Genomic DNA, 14,312 nt, shown 5'->3' with positions numbered 1-14,312 from the left:
ATATATATATATATATATATATATATATATATATTATTAAAACAAACACATGTATCCCCAAGATATGTTTTAAAAAGGGCCATAATAAAGGGCATTAATATGAAGCCTAATCATGTCACATTCAAGGTGCACACTGACCCTAAATCTACTAGAACTTTATTAATGAACAAAGTAAACAGCTCTAGTTCACACCATTAAAGTGCCTTTTAAACTACACACTTTGGCCATACAGCCTAGTTAATAAATGTAATCTAGCTCATCTCAAAGGGGTTCTCCTGGGGCTCTGAAATCTCTCTCTCTCTCTCTCTCTCTCTCTCTCTCTCTCTCTGCCTCCCTCCCTCCTTTCTCACATACTCACACATCTGAAAAGATGAAGCCACTTTTAATGGCATGCCAGATCCCAAACCAGTTTTGGGGAAACAACAAAGTCATTGATGGTGAAACCCAAAGCCTAGTGTATCAGTCTAAATGGATATAGGGTTCCAGTGTGTTGTGCACAAAGGCTCCAGTGCATCGGCACGCCACCAATTAACAAGAATCTTGTCTTCAAGAGCTGCTTTTTTCCACTGATCTCATTCAAGGCTGCTTTAAACATGCACAGCTTTCAATCTGAGGCATTCATAGAATTCCAAAGGCTTTATGTCCACTCGATGAGCTTTCTGCTCTGTAATTTTGAGGACTATTAATTACGTTTCAGAACTGCACAACAGGACTTTATCCACATGGTGTCTTAGTAAATTACTTCATGTGATATTAATATGATGTTTAGGGAGTATATATTTAAAACAAAATCTCTTGTTTTAAAACTAATGCTTGGATATGAAATTTACATGTGCTAGAAGCATTAAATATTCTTTTAACTCCCCAACCATGCTTGTGAAATCCTGGTTTCTAATGGACAGAAGAGTTAAAAGGCTGACCTTTTTAGGCTTGCAGGCAGTGTGATATGAGCACAGATGTGAAGGGACTCCCAGATGTAGCACAAAGTGATTGGAAGTGGCTGGCTGCTAGAATTTCCCATTTTAGACAGCGCACATGTCCATGCTAATCATGTATCACGTAGACATGCAGGGGGTGTACTAAATAACAGAAACACCACCTAAAATACTAATACTCACTGTCCATTTTGTCAGATATTTGTACTATACTGGTACATTTTGTAGGTTGACAAATGCTCCCTGTAGCCCATCTTGCTTGTCCATTAATCGAAAAGGACCACTATAGGATCACCACTGACCAGGTATCATTTATCTGGTGGACCATTCTCAGCACAACAGTTATTTCTGGTATGTTTTATAGTTGTAAAAGTCAGAGCCTGTTGAACTTTTTTCCATGTACAATGTGTGTCAGTCATCTTCTAGCCCTTCATCATTGATCAGTCTCTGACCACAGGGCCACAGTTGGCTGGATGTTTTTAGCGTTGGTCTACTCCTATCCCAGTTCTTGACACTGTATTTGCTTACAACTTGGCAAAAACTGACACATTTATATTAGAACAACATCCACTATCCTATTGCCAGTTCGGCAGTTCTATGGTGGACAGGGTAGATGGGGGCATAGATGGGCCACAATTAGTACATTCATACCAGTAGTGCACCAAATACAATGGCCAATGAGTAAGAGTATTTCTTGTGAGATATATATATATATATATATATATATATATATATATATATATATATATCAATCATAAGAGAAAACACACACACACACACACACACACACACACACACACACACACACACACACACACACACACACATTTCCAAAAGTATCCGGTCATCTGCATTCACATGCACAAGGGTTAGGAGTGTGTTTATAGGAATTTTGACCATTCTTTGACCAGAAGCGCATTTGTGAGGTCACACACTGATGTTGGACGAGAAGGCCTGGCTCGCAATCTCCGCTCTAATTCATCCCAAACGTGTTCAATCAGGTTGAGGTCAGGCCAGTCAAGTTCTTCCACACCAAACTCACTCATTCATGTCTTTATGGACCTTGCTTTGTGCACTGGTGTGCAGTCATGTTGGAACAGGAAGGAGCCATCCCCAAAATGTTCCCACAAAGTTGGGAGCATGAAATTGTTCAAAATCTCTTGGTCTGCTGAAGCATTAGGAGTTCCTTTCACTGGAACTAAGGGGCCAAGCCCAACTCCTGAAAAACAATCCCACACCATAATCCCCCCTCCACCAAACTTTACATTTGGCACAATGCAGTCAGACAAGTACCGTTCTCCTGGCAACCGCCAAACCCAGACTCGTCCATCGGATTGCCAGATGGAGAAGCGTGATTCGTCACTTGAGAGAACACGTCTCCACTGCTCTAGAGTCCAGTGGCAGCGCTTTACACCACTGCAATCGATGCTTTGCATTACACTTGGTGATGTAAGGCATGGATGCAGCTGCTCGGCCTTGGAAACCCATTACCTGAAGCTCTCTACGCTATTCTTGAGCTAATCTGAAGGCCATATGACATATGTAGGTCTGCATAGGACTCTGCAGGAAGTTGGTGACCTCTGCACATTTTGCAGACCCTGCTCTGTTATTTTACGTGGCCTACCACTTCGTGGCTGAGTTGCTGTCATTCCCAATCACTTCCACTTTGTTATAATAGCACTGACAGTTGACTGTGGAATATTTAGTAGCGAGGAAATTTTTACGATTGGACTTGTTGCACAGGTGGCATTCTATCACAATATCATGCTGGAATTCACTGAGCTCCTGAGAGCGACCCATTCTTTCACAAATGTTTGGAGAAGCAGTCTGCATGCCTAGGTGCTTGGCTTAATATACCTGTGGCCAGGGAAGTGATTGGAACATCTGAATTCAATGATTTAGATGGGTGAGTGAATATATATATCAAAAAATTTTACCTCGTATTTATTTTTCCAAATCTGAAAATTTTGTACTGTATTCTCAGATAAAAGCTCTGATTCTCTGATGGTTTGGTTGTCTTGCACGGCTGTTAGGAGTACCATCTTCTCTATATCTTTTGACAATTAACTTTAGTTTTGCATAACCCTGTTTTTTTTCCTATCTCATGTTCTTTAATGTTTCCTTTCTCATTCAAGAGCACTATTTAATATCTAGCCTCCTGAGGAATATCTCCTGAAAATGACTTGTACTTTACAGTATTTTGACTGGAAGTTAAATAAATGAAGGATGTCTCTGGTGTCTGCACACCATACATACATGCACACATCTGTAAGACCTCTGTTTTACATCGATTAATGCAATTTTGTCTTACACCTAAACCTAACCGTAACCACAACCTCAGTTATTAAATGTTTTGGCATTTATAGTTAAAAACAGTATACAGCATATTATGTTAAAATGTCCCTTCACGGTCAAATCCGTCCTGTTTTTGATTCATGATGGGGATATTTTGTCCCCACAGAGAGCTGAACACATACACACACACACACAGACAGACACTTACTCATGCATATACACTCACACACACACACACACACACACACACACACACACACACACACACACACACACACACACGCACACACAAGCACGCAAGCAAATTTATGCTGTTAAAATCTGGCCAGAGGTCATGTTTGATTAAAGAGGACTTTCAGCCACTCGCATGACCCAGCAAAGGGCACATGAAGACTGACACCAATCACATCAAATAAGCAAAGAGAGAAAATCTGACAAAGAGGAGTGGAGTCAGGCCAGCAACAATAAAGTGCCTCTTTCTGCTGTATCTACAGTGCAGCAGTGTGTATGTCTACACTCAACAAACTAGCCTAGAGGGAGATCAAAAGATGCAAGACAATACACAGCATCTGGGGCAATGATGCACACAAGTGAACATGTGTATGAGCGAGAGCGAGAGAGAGAGCAGAGTGTGATACAGGGAGAGAGAGAAAAAGAGAGAGACTGTAACTAAGAGAGACTGATGGGGGAGAGAGAGATTGAGATAGTGAGAGACTTCTAGACTTCAGACAGTCCTTTATTCTGAATGAGTAATGCTGTGGGAGCACTCAGCAGTCAATAAACTGAAAAATATATAATAAAATAAACTAAATAATAAAACATACACACACACACACACACACACACACACACACACACACATACAAAGAGTAAAATACATACAACATATAAAGGGTAAAAACTACATTAAAGCCTTTAGTTCAACTGTGTATATTAACTTCTCTGGCACAAAGCAAAGCTCATTATCAATTACAGAGCACACTGTCTGATCACAGCACCATACTTTAAAAGAGTCCAGGTCTTTCGTGCTCCAATAAAAATTAAAATCAATTTCTCCATCTCATCAGTCTAGAGTGTCATTATTGTTGCCTCACAGTCTGTACTTTGTGCCACTTTGCTTTTCCAGCTAATGTATATTGCCATTTTAGGCTGACCAATAACGAAACTGAACAAGTGGCACTTAAAGTGAAAGAGAGAGCAAGAGAGACAGTGATAGAAAAAAAAGAAAGAAAGACAGACAGACAGACAGAGAGAGAGAAAAGAAAGAAAGACTGAGTGAGAGAAAAGAAAGAAAGAAAGAGAGACAGACAGACAGACTGAGTGAGAAAAAAGAAAGAAAGAAAGAAAAAAGAAAGACAGACAGAGAGAGAGAAAAGAAAGAAAGAAAGAAAGAAAGACAGACAGAGAGAGAGAGAAAAGAAAGAAAGACTGAGTGAGAGAAAAGAAAGAAAGACTGAGTGAGAGAAAAGAAAGAAAGACTGAGTGAGAGAAAAGAAAGAAAGACTGAGTGAGAGAAAAGAAAGAAAGAAAGAAAGAAAGAAAGAAAGAAAGAAAGAAAGAAAAGAAAGAAAAGAAAGAAAGAAAAGAAAGAAAGAAAAGAAAGAAAGAAAGAAAGAACAGGAGACACTGGGAGAATATAATATGTTGAATTATAATAACCAGACATCTGATCTGTGACAGTACACAAAGTCTAGAAAGATGACAGGCTTTCATAAATGAGAAGAGCCGTTATGCAGTTGACCTCGTCATTTAAAGGGAACATATTAAAGCGCGCGTGTTCTAAATGAGCTAATTAGCATCAATTGTGTCCACCAGCACTTAAAAATTCTTCAGCTGCGGTACAAGAGAGTCCAAAAACATCATGATTTGATTAAACGACTGGCTTAGCACATCAACACAAACCAAACCAACCGCTTACTCAAACCAATGACTAACTAAAGCGTTTGAGCGTGGATAAACAGTTGTGCATGGCGGAAAATCCCTGAGTAATAAAGGTTTACTAAAAAGTCATTCGAGGTGTTTCACACAAAACGCCCGATTCTGTAGCCATAAAAAGCCTTTCTGAACCAATATATCTTGTCCTCAAGCCTTATGCAAAACCAAAAGTGTTGGTTTGTGACATAATCAGATGCTTATTCCCTTATTTTTAGCCTTTAAGGATGTTCAAAACTAAGAAGTCAGGCTAACGCCTCGCGCAAGAGCAATATTTAGTGTTTTGAGTCATTCTGAGTGGGAGACCTGTAATCCTAAGCATGTGACACACCAACAATGCAGAGAAGTTGACTGAGGAGCCTGAGACTGAGGCGGAGGCTGACAGGCTTACTGAAGGCGTAAAGAGCCACACAACTCCTCAGTAAGAATACAATCTCCGTTAAGGCTGAGGAGCCACACGACTGGACCAAACTAGACCCGTTCCCTTACTGTATATTAATATAAATACGAAGCAGACAGACACGCAGCCTGCAGACGTTAGCATCAGCATGAACGCTGTGATTTTCTCATGAAAGCCTGGAAGCCGACCAGGCAACACGAGGAGAGAGTGAGGCAAGAGTAACCTAGTTGTCTTTCGGGAGGACAGTAAGGACATAAAAGTAATGCAGTTAGCCGTTTCAGTCAGAAATTCCAGCTGCTAGTTTGCAAAAAAGCCAAATAATCTCGACGACCCGCCACCGAAACACCAAAAGAGCAAAAACAGCACTTCCACGACCAAAAACAGCGAGGGCAGCAGCGTCTGCTCAGTCTACTCACCCGGCGCTTCTCCTTTGAAGAATTGGTTTGTCGTTTCAGTGCCGAACCGAGAGAAGAAAACGAGCCGGACTCAGATTCCCATTGTCAAAAAATGTGCACCGACAGCTGCTATTAAACAGCGCTTCCACGGCAGGGCAAGCGAGGCTGTGAGAGAGAAATCCATTCAGCGTTTCGGAGGGGCGGGTTAGTTAGTTAGTGAGGTCATGACGGGGATTGCCTGAGAATCCGCGCAGCAGCAGCAGCAACAGCAGCAGGAGGAGGAGGAACCATCCCTGAATGTGCCTAAAATATCTGTAACGAAGGGCTAGCCGACCTGAGCACAGCACACAGTGTGAATAAACGTCGCCTGCTGTAAACGGGTTACAGTGAGGGGTCTGAGCGCGGCTGCAGCCTCGCCTCGCCTCCGTTGCTGAGAAACAACACTGAAGTGACAGGGAATGAAAGCCACACTGGCTGTGAGGAAACTGGAAGGAGAAGAGGGGAGGAGGGTGTGTGTGCTGCCTTGACATGAACAGAACAGAGAGAACCGACAGCTCCCAGCAGGGGGCGCACGAGCATCACCAGGCAGGGGCGATAGCTTTTTCGATCTGTGCCACTGATAAGATTACTTTCTGTAACTGTGTTCTGGTCTGGAAGGTGCTGAATGTGCTGGAAGCTGAGTGAAATCAAACAGACGAGGCTTAATCCTGTGTTGGGGTATTTACTCTTTTTTCTTTCATTCTAACGTGGCTGAATCCCATCCCTACTCCTCAGATACGTCTGTACGTTACTACACAGAAACTAGCGCACTAGTCGAAAAGGGAGCCATCTGGGGTTCATTCAAGGCCTCGTGTTTAATAGCCTTTTCTAAAGCCGTTTCCAGTAAACTTTTTTTCATGACCGTTTCAGTCATGGAAGCCTCAAGTTTCTAATAAAATTATGACTTACTATCTCATGATACTGAATGGACTACCTCATAACAATAAGAGATTCTTATAATTATGGCTTAAGATCTCATAATAATGACTTAGCTGTCTTTGAGATACTAGGTCATAATTTTGAGATACTGACTCTCCTGGAAAAAAAAACATAGGAACCATTACAAGTTTCTGTTGGTTTCTGGTGGTGTCAAATCAGTAATGGTGTTCTGTGTTTTCCTGATGGGTTGATATCCCAGTGTAAAGCACTCTAATGGTTTAACAAGTGTTCTGGGACTGATTCCAGATACATCCGATGGTTTCCTAATGTAATCTAAAAGTGTTGTACAGAAAACTCGTGGTCTCTAATGGTAACTAATTCCCCTTAGCCAAAACAATCAGGTTTAATGGTTCTAATGGTCCGTTTTTAGAAGGTAAGTCAGTATAATGACTTTGGCTGTGTCTGAAACTGAAGGCAGCTGCCTCGGTGCCTTTGGTATCTGCAACTGGAACACATGTGAGACTTCTTATTCCCCCCGTTATCTCAAAAACAGGACTGTTAAACAGCCAGAGCGCGCTCGCGCATTATGGACTCATCTGGAGCGCCCTCTAGCGTTTGTGAAACCCGGAGGACATTGCAGAGTTTGGAATTCTCATGAGTTCAACATGATTCTGCATGGGCTCAGAAACACCCCTGAAAACCACTGTCAGTGTAAACAGTTCATCGCTGCATCCACAAATGCGAATGAAAAATGACAGTATGTCTAAAATGTAAAGAAGAAATCATAAATAAACTGGATCCAGAAATGCTGCCACCTTCTCTGGGCTTGAGCTAATTTAAAATGGAGATGTCCTGTGGTCTGATGAATCAACATTTGAAATTCTTTTTGATAATCATGGACACTGTCTTCTGGCTAAAGACCACTCAGCTTGTTATCAGTGCACAGTTCAAAATCCTGTATTAATGATGGTATAGGGGTGCATTAGTGCACATAGCATGTGCACATGTATGAAGGCACTATTAACGCCGAACAATATACATGTTTTGGCAACATACACTGGGAGAGCGAGGAGACAGACTACAGGCAGGTGAAGATACTTATGGGGAAGGCAGGGAAAAGGCGGAGCACAAGAACCAAAAACTAACACAAGCACATGGCAGAATGCACATGGCTACAACACAGAGCAAGAAACAGACTCAAGAACAAGGGGAAACCATGATAGAACCCCCCTCCTAACGCGCAGCTTCTGAGGTGCAAACAAGCCATCTGACATGGGAGCTATGTAGGAGGAAGGACCAGAAATGGAATGTGACCAAAAAGGAGACAAGACAGGGAATAGGACACCAGACTGGGAGCTTAAACTAAACTGGGCATGGACCTAGACAAGGGACTGAATAACAAACAGGGGCAGAGACAAAGTAACAGGGACAGATGCAAATCCAGGAATGGACACAAAGACGATAACGCTAACAGGCACAAACATTCTAATAGAAACTGGAACTGAAAAAAAACAAAAAAAAAACGGGCAAAATATTGTCTAGACATAGGAGGAAACATGAACGCAAAGGCTTGGCAGTGGACTGCAAGGGCAGCCATGTCACAGGAACAGGAACTGGAGCTGCCCGGAACACGATCTCTGGAAGCCGGCACATGATGCACAGGGGTAAGGAAATCGGGAGACTCGGTGGCTATGACCAAGTCTGATCATTCAGAGGCCGGAGCAACATCCTCGGAGGCAGCCGGGCCTGCTGCGACGTCCTCGGGGGCAGGTGGGCCTGCTGCGATGGAAGTGATGGAGAAAGACATTGACTGTTCCTGGGGTGCAGAAGCAGCAGGAAGCTCAGCAGCCACCAACAGTTCTGGTACTGCTGAACTGTCTGCACCCTCACTACCACTACGCCCACAGCGTTTGCGCTTCCACTTCCTTAAGAGATTGCCTTCCTCCAACTTCTGTTCAGACATCACTTGGCTTATGGACGGCTGAGGGACTCGGGCCAAGGAGGCTTGAGCCTCCATGTCTTGCTGCTGGGCAATGCACTGGTCAGAGCCCAAGTCCCTTGGCACCCTCCCCCCAAAAAAATTATCCTCCAGCAGGAGACTAGCTCTCTCTCCATCTAGGATGGTGGAGATGTGAGCCGAGAGCAAAGTGGCCCTCTCACCCCCACCAGAGAGAAATGGCTGAAGCTGGCGAAGCAAATAGTAACCCTCCTGAAACCTAAGCTCATTCTCCTCAATGAGCTACTTTTGCACTTTGAATAAGCTTGCTAAATCCATGTTGAACAGTCTGGTCTTCTGTCATGTATGGTATGTGCAGGGAGGCTGATTTAAGTGCAAGCTAGCAAAACAAACTAGCAAATTGCGAAGTAACAAACTCCAGGGCTTAAACAAAGAAACACAAAGCACAAACAAAACGCAAGGCAGACAAAGAACAACTACATAAGACAAAGTCACAAGTGATGAGTGACAAGTAGACCAGACAACCACTAAATGGATAATAATAATAAAAAAAAGGGCTAGATAAAGGTTACAACAAATGGGGAACACCTGGGAGAGGGAGGAGACAGACTACAGACAGGTGAAGATACTTATGGGGAAGGCAGGGAAAAGGCAGAGCACAAGAACCAAAAACAAACACAAGCACATGGCTACAACACAGAGCAAGAAACAGACCCAAGAACAAGGGGAAACCATGACAGGAAGCCCTTGCTTGTTTCAGCATGACAACATTAAAACCACATTCTGCATATATTACAACAGCATTGTCCCATATTGAAAAAGTCTGGGTGTTAAACTGGCCTGTGTGCAGTCCAGACCTGTCAACACTGAAAACATTTGGAGGGTTATGAAATGAAAAATACAACAAATGAGCCCCTAAACTGTTGAGCTGCTTAAGTCCTATATCAATCAAGAACAGGAAAACAATTCACTTTCAAAACTACAGCAGTATCTCCTGAGTTCCCAAATATTACAGAGTGTTGTGAAAAACAGTGGTAAACATCCCTCCGTCCCAACTATTTTGGTATCAATTTCAAAATGGGTACATATTAAAAATAAATAAATAAAAATTCTCAGTTTTAACACTTGATATGTTGTCTGATATGTTATAGTATTTTAAATAGCGTTTACATTATTTGCACATGCATTCTATTTTTATTTACATTCTGCACAGCATCCCAACTTTTTTGGAAATGGCGTTGTACTGTACAGACCCTTACTGACAGATGGTGCTGGAACAGCTGGACTCTATCAGGCATGTCATTGCAGATGAGCCAGCTTTTCAGTCAGCTTTGGTCACTTAGGTCATTAACTGAGTAACAAATGCACTTAGACTAAAGAAATATCACTGGTCAGTTGACCTTTACTATCTTTCAGTAGCTTCAAGGTCTTACCAGCATGGGATACTTTGTCTCCATATATCAGTGGTTACAAATCCAGACCTATACATTTTATTGTTTTTTTCTGTACTTATGCATGATCCAAGTCAGGAAGAGCTTGTTATCCAGGATTAGGAACCAGAGCCATGGATATGTGCCTACCTCAGATGATGGTCTGTTTCTCCTACAACTGGTCAGTGTGTATTAGACTAACACAGATCAAACAAAGCCCTGGCTGCCTCTCATAGGATTCTCAGAGAACAGTTGCTCCATTGCCTCCAGAATTAAGGTGAGAGGTTGTTGGAAGATAGAATGACCAACAGACTACAGTAAGCCACCCTTTTGAAGGTGAAGAGTATTCAAAAGAATGTGGTTTGAACATGCTGAGCAGTCTGAGATATAAATTTGACATAATGCCTAGCTAGTTTGATCATACCTGTTGTTTTTCATGCAAATAAAAGGTCAGAAGTTAATGATCACATGGCATCAATTGCTGTAGTGTTGTGACTAGTGAATTCAGCTACTTTGAGGTGCACGTCCTGCTTATTGTGTTCAGTTGCACACAAGCAACTTGTATAATCTCCATAGAAAAGTATTGGTCACAATGCCCAATACCAAGCATCAGCTACAGGGGTTGAAACAGTTATTACAAAGGAGGAGGAGACAGGTCACTGATTAAAAAATGGTGTGTGTCTACTGGGAAAGTCCCTCCCTTCAATAAGAAGAACCAGTATGTAAAGATGCTCATACAGTAATCAGAACAGCTTGAAAAACTCATTTTGGCATTATTTGAATCAAATGCTGTATATTATGTGATTTTTTCAGATGTTGCCAGTTATTTTTTAATATGTTTTTGAAATGTTAAAGTGGCTTTCAATTTCAGGTTTAAAGGTCTCTGTTCATTCCAAGAGATAGGAGTCAGGTTTTGTATGATTTTAAAAAATGCGATTGGGTTTGTTGCCAGGACGCCTGTTAAGTGGAGAGACTTTCCTAAAGGACTTTGGAATAAAACCATCTTGGGGAGGGTTGTGAAGCAGTGGAGCTGCATTCTTTGGAGTGACAGATGCTTGGATATTCCAACGTCTAATGAAAAGTCTTCTCAGAAGAATAGACCCTGTTACTACAGTAAATGGGAACCAATTCCCTATTAATACCATTGATTTCAGACGACATGTTGGATGAACAGATGTCTGCAAAGTTTTGGACATAGTGTAGCCTTTATAGGAAAGAGACTATTTGCTCTCACTCCCCCTGCTGATAGGGACCAGATCTAGAGCAGCTGCTGGAGGACAGTGTCTGTCCTCTCTTTGGTGAGCAAGGACAGTCTGTTAAAGGGTGGCTTTGGATGAAACATCCATGACTCCAGCAGAAATTTAAGGTAACTGGGCCACCTTTTGCTGTAACTGGGGCATTCTAACGTAATGCTGACAAAGGTAACATTAAACACAGCCTCCTCTTGTTAAATGCGTTCAGTGTTACATGTGTTTTACTATTCATGAGTAAATGAATGTCTAATCTCTATCTAAGTGAATCATTCTGCTCATACGTCATTCCTTTTACGTATGTTTTATGCACAGTGCTTTGACAGTCTTTATAATTCTAGTTTCTCTTGGCTACAAGGCATACCAAAGCCATGATGAAGTCCCTTTATATTATTCTAAGAATGGTGGGATAGAAATGTCAGTAGGATGATGGCAGAGCTTTCATTCATTAGAGTGAGTATGCACCTCCAGTCTCAGCCTTTTCCAGCTCATTCTGTCCACACACATCAAACCAGCAGACCAGATGATGTTCATTATCTTTCTAGTCTGCATGCTGCCACGTCTGGCCCTGCATACACAGCAGGAGCTGTCGATATTCACCACTCATATGATACTTCAGCTGTTCAAGCCTTTATCTCCCAGACACACCGTGTTGACGAATTCCCTTGAGTATATAGTGGGGAAGGAGAGTGGAAAGAAAAACAAGGAATGTGATGGGGGAAATATCACTCTGCTTCTAGCCAAAACAGTAGTATATCCATGGGATTCAGTAGGATGAGCTTAAGTTCAGTGATATCCATCATAACCTGCTTTGAAATTTAGAGAGACATTTGTTTGTAGAGATAAAGGTCTGTTAAAGATGTCTTATGCAGTTATGAAAGGACTTTGACTTTTCATTGTATCCCTTTTGTATATTAGAAAAATGAATATGATCCAGTGTCTGATCTTCTAAGTCTGGTTCTCTAGAACTGGAAAGCCTACTACAAATGCAGTGTTGAATATGCACTTCGCCAGTTCAAATAAAAGCCTTGTTTGAAGCTAAAGAAATATTCCTGCATTTTCCCCAGCATTTTCAAATCTGCTCTCTATCTGCTGCAACTGTAGCACACAATCAATTAGAACTCAGCAAAAGAGTAGAAAACTCATTGACTTGAAATGCACTTTATTATAGAAGCCAGTGAGTAAGTGTTTCAGCCCATTTGGTTCCTATTATAATATATTATATATATATTTTTTGAGCAAATAGGATTTCTGTTAATTTATTTAGTACAGAATGATGGGCTGTAATTACTGTCTGTGGTAACTGATTGCCTGCTACTGATGCAGCAGATAGGGGTTAGGGACTGGATTGCAAAACACCACTTTACTGCAGCCTCTTTGTGAGTCTGTCAAATGTAATATGCCTTAGAGGTCAATGAAAACAGTACTACAGCAAAATGTATGACTATGCCGCCCCCTGCTGTTTAAAGAAGCTAAATGGAATTGACTTGGAAAGTGAAGGTTGACACTTCTAATAAAGTGTCGTAAATTAACCAAAAAATACTGGGCAGCTAACTAGCTAACAGTTAGCATGCTAATGCTAAGTATGGTTTTTTTCTCTAAAGGTTAGGGGAAAAAAACAGCTGCCCCCTGCTGGTCAAAGCTGTAGCGTAGAATAGCAAATATATATATATATATGTATATATATATATATATATATATATATATATATATATATATATATATATATATATATATATATATATATATATATCATACAAATGTGAGGGAGATTTTTTGTTCCTTAGTTTCTTAAGCTGAAATTGTACAAGTGATTATAGGAACCTCCAGGGCTTTTGAGAGGAGTTATTTTGACTGGGCGGAAGCCAAACTTTTCGCATTCAACTGTATGGACTGTGATCTTGGAACCCAGAAGCTATAAAATGCTGCTAAAGCTATTCTGAGATTTTATAAGCTTTAGCCACGATGGACACTTTATTAGGAACATCATTCTAAACTGCTCTCTGATTTCTTTATGTTATAGATTCCACAAGGTGCTGGACACATTTCTTGGGAGATTGTGGTCCATGTTGACATGGCTGCATTGCGTAATTGATGCAGATTTGTCAGTTGCATATTCATGCTAGGAATTTCCTGTTCTACCACATTGCAAAGGTACGTTTCAGGGGTACTGTGTCAAGGTGCTTTATTATGCACGAAATAGCCATTAGAAGATGAATTACTTGTGGGTAAAAAGAGATGCACATAGTGAGAAACAATGCTCAGATGGTGGTGGCATTCAAATTTGTTATAACATGGCCCAGTATGTGCTGTGTACCCATACCCTTAAACCAACACTACTAGCTTGAACTGTTGATACAGGGAAGGTTAGGCTCCAGAATTCTTGCTATTTATGCCAAACTCAGACCTTACCAACAGAAATCAACATTCATCAGACCAGACAATTTTTTGTCCAATCTGTCTAGTTTCAGTGACCTTGGGCCCACTGTTGCCTCAGATTCCTGGTTTTAACTGACAGGAGTGACATACGGTACCAACAACCGAGCCATAGCCAAAGTCACTTAGCTCACAGTCACCCCAACTCCCTTGTAATGTTTGATGTAAACATGAACTGAAACTCTGAAACCCTTGCTGCATGGTTTTATTCACTGTGCTGCTGCCACACGATTGACTGACTGGAAAATTACATGACTGAGCAAGTGTTTCCAATAAAATGTGTTTGTTGTCTCTGACATACAAAATATGTTTTTGTTTGTAATAACTAAAATATATAGAGGACAGCAAGGATAATCAAAACAAA

At 41.3% G+C, this 14,312-nt stretch overlaps 1 protein-coding gene across 4 annotated transcripts in view; it reads right to left on the bottom strand.

Moving 5' to 3' along the window:
- The window catches only part of src (v-src avian sarcoma (Schmidt-Ruppin A-2) viral oncogene homolog), a 66,974-nt gene extending 60,523 nt beyond the window's left edge, over positions 1-6,451 (bottom strand). For 2 of the 4 annotated variants that reach the window (XM_017694240.2, XM_017694241.2), the window contains exon 1: positions 5,979-6,451. The gene's annotated coding sequence lies outside the window, so the exon portion shown is untranslated. The remainder of the gene's footprint in view (positions 1-5,978) is intronic. The other 2 variants (XM_017694242.2, XM_017694243.2) reach the window with 1 other exon arrangement.
- Positions 6,452-14,312: the final 7,861 nt, after the last annotated feature.

Source organism: Pygocentrus nattereri, chromosome 9 (genome assembly GCF_015220715.1).
Source record: "Pygocentrus nattereri isolate fPygNat1 chromosome 9, fPygNat1.pri, whole genome shotgun sequence".
Lineage (NCBI taxonomy): Eukaryota > Metazoa > Chordata > Actinopteri > Characiformes > Serrasalmidae > Pygocentrus > Pygocentrus nattereri.
Note: the sequence above shows the minus strand (reverse complement) of the source record. Positions and strands in the feature narration are given on the sequence as shown.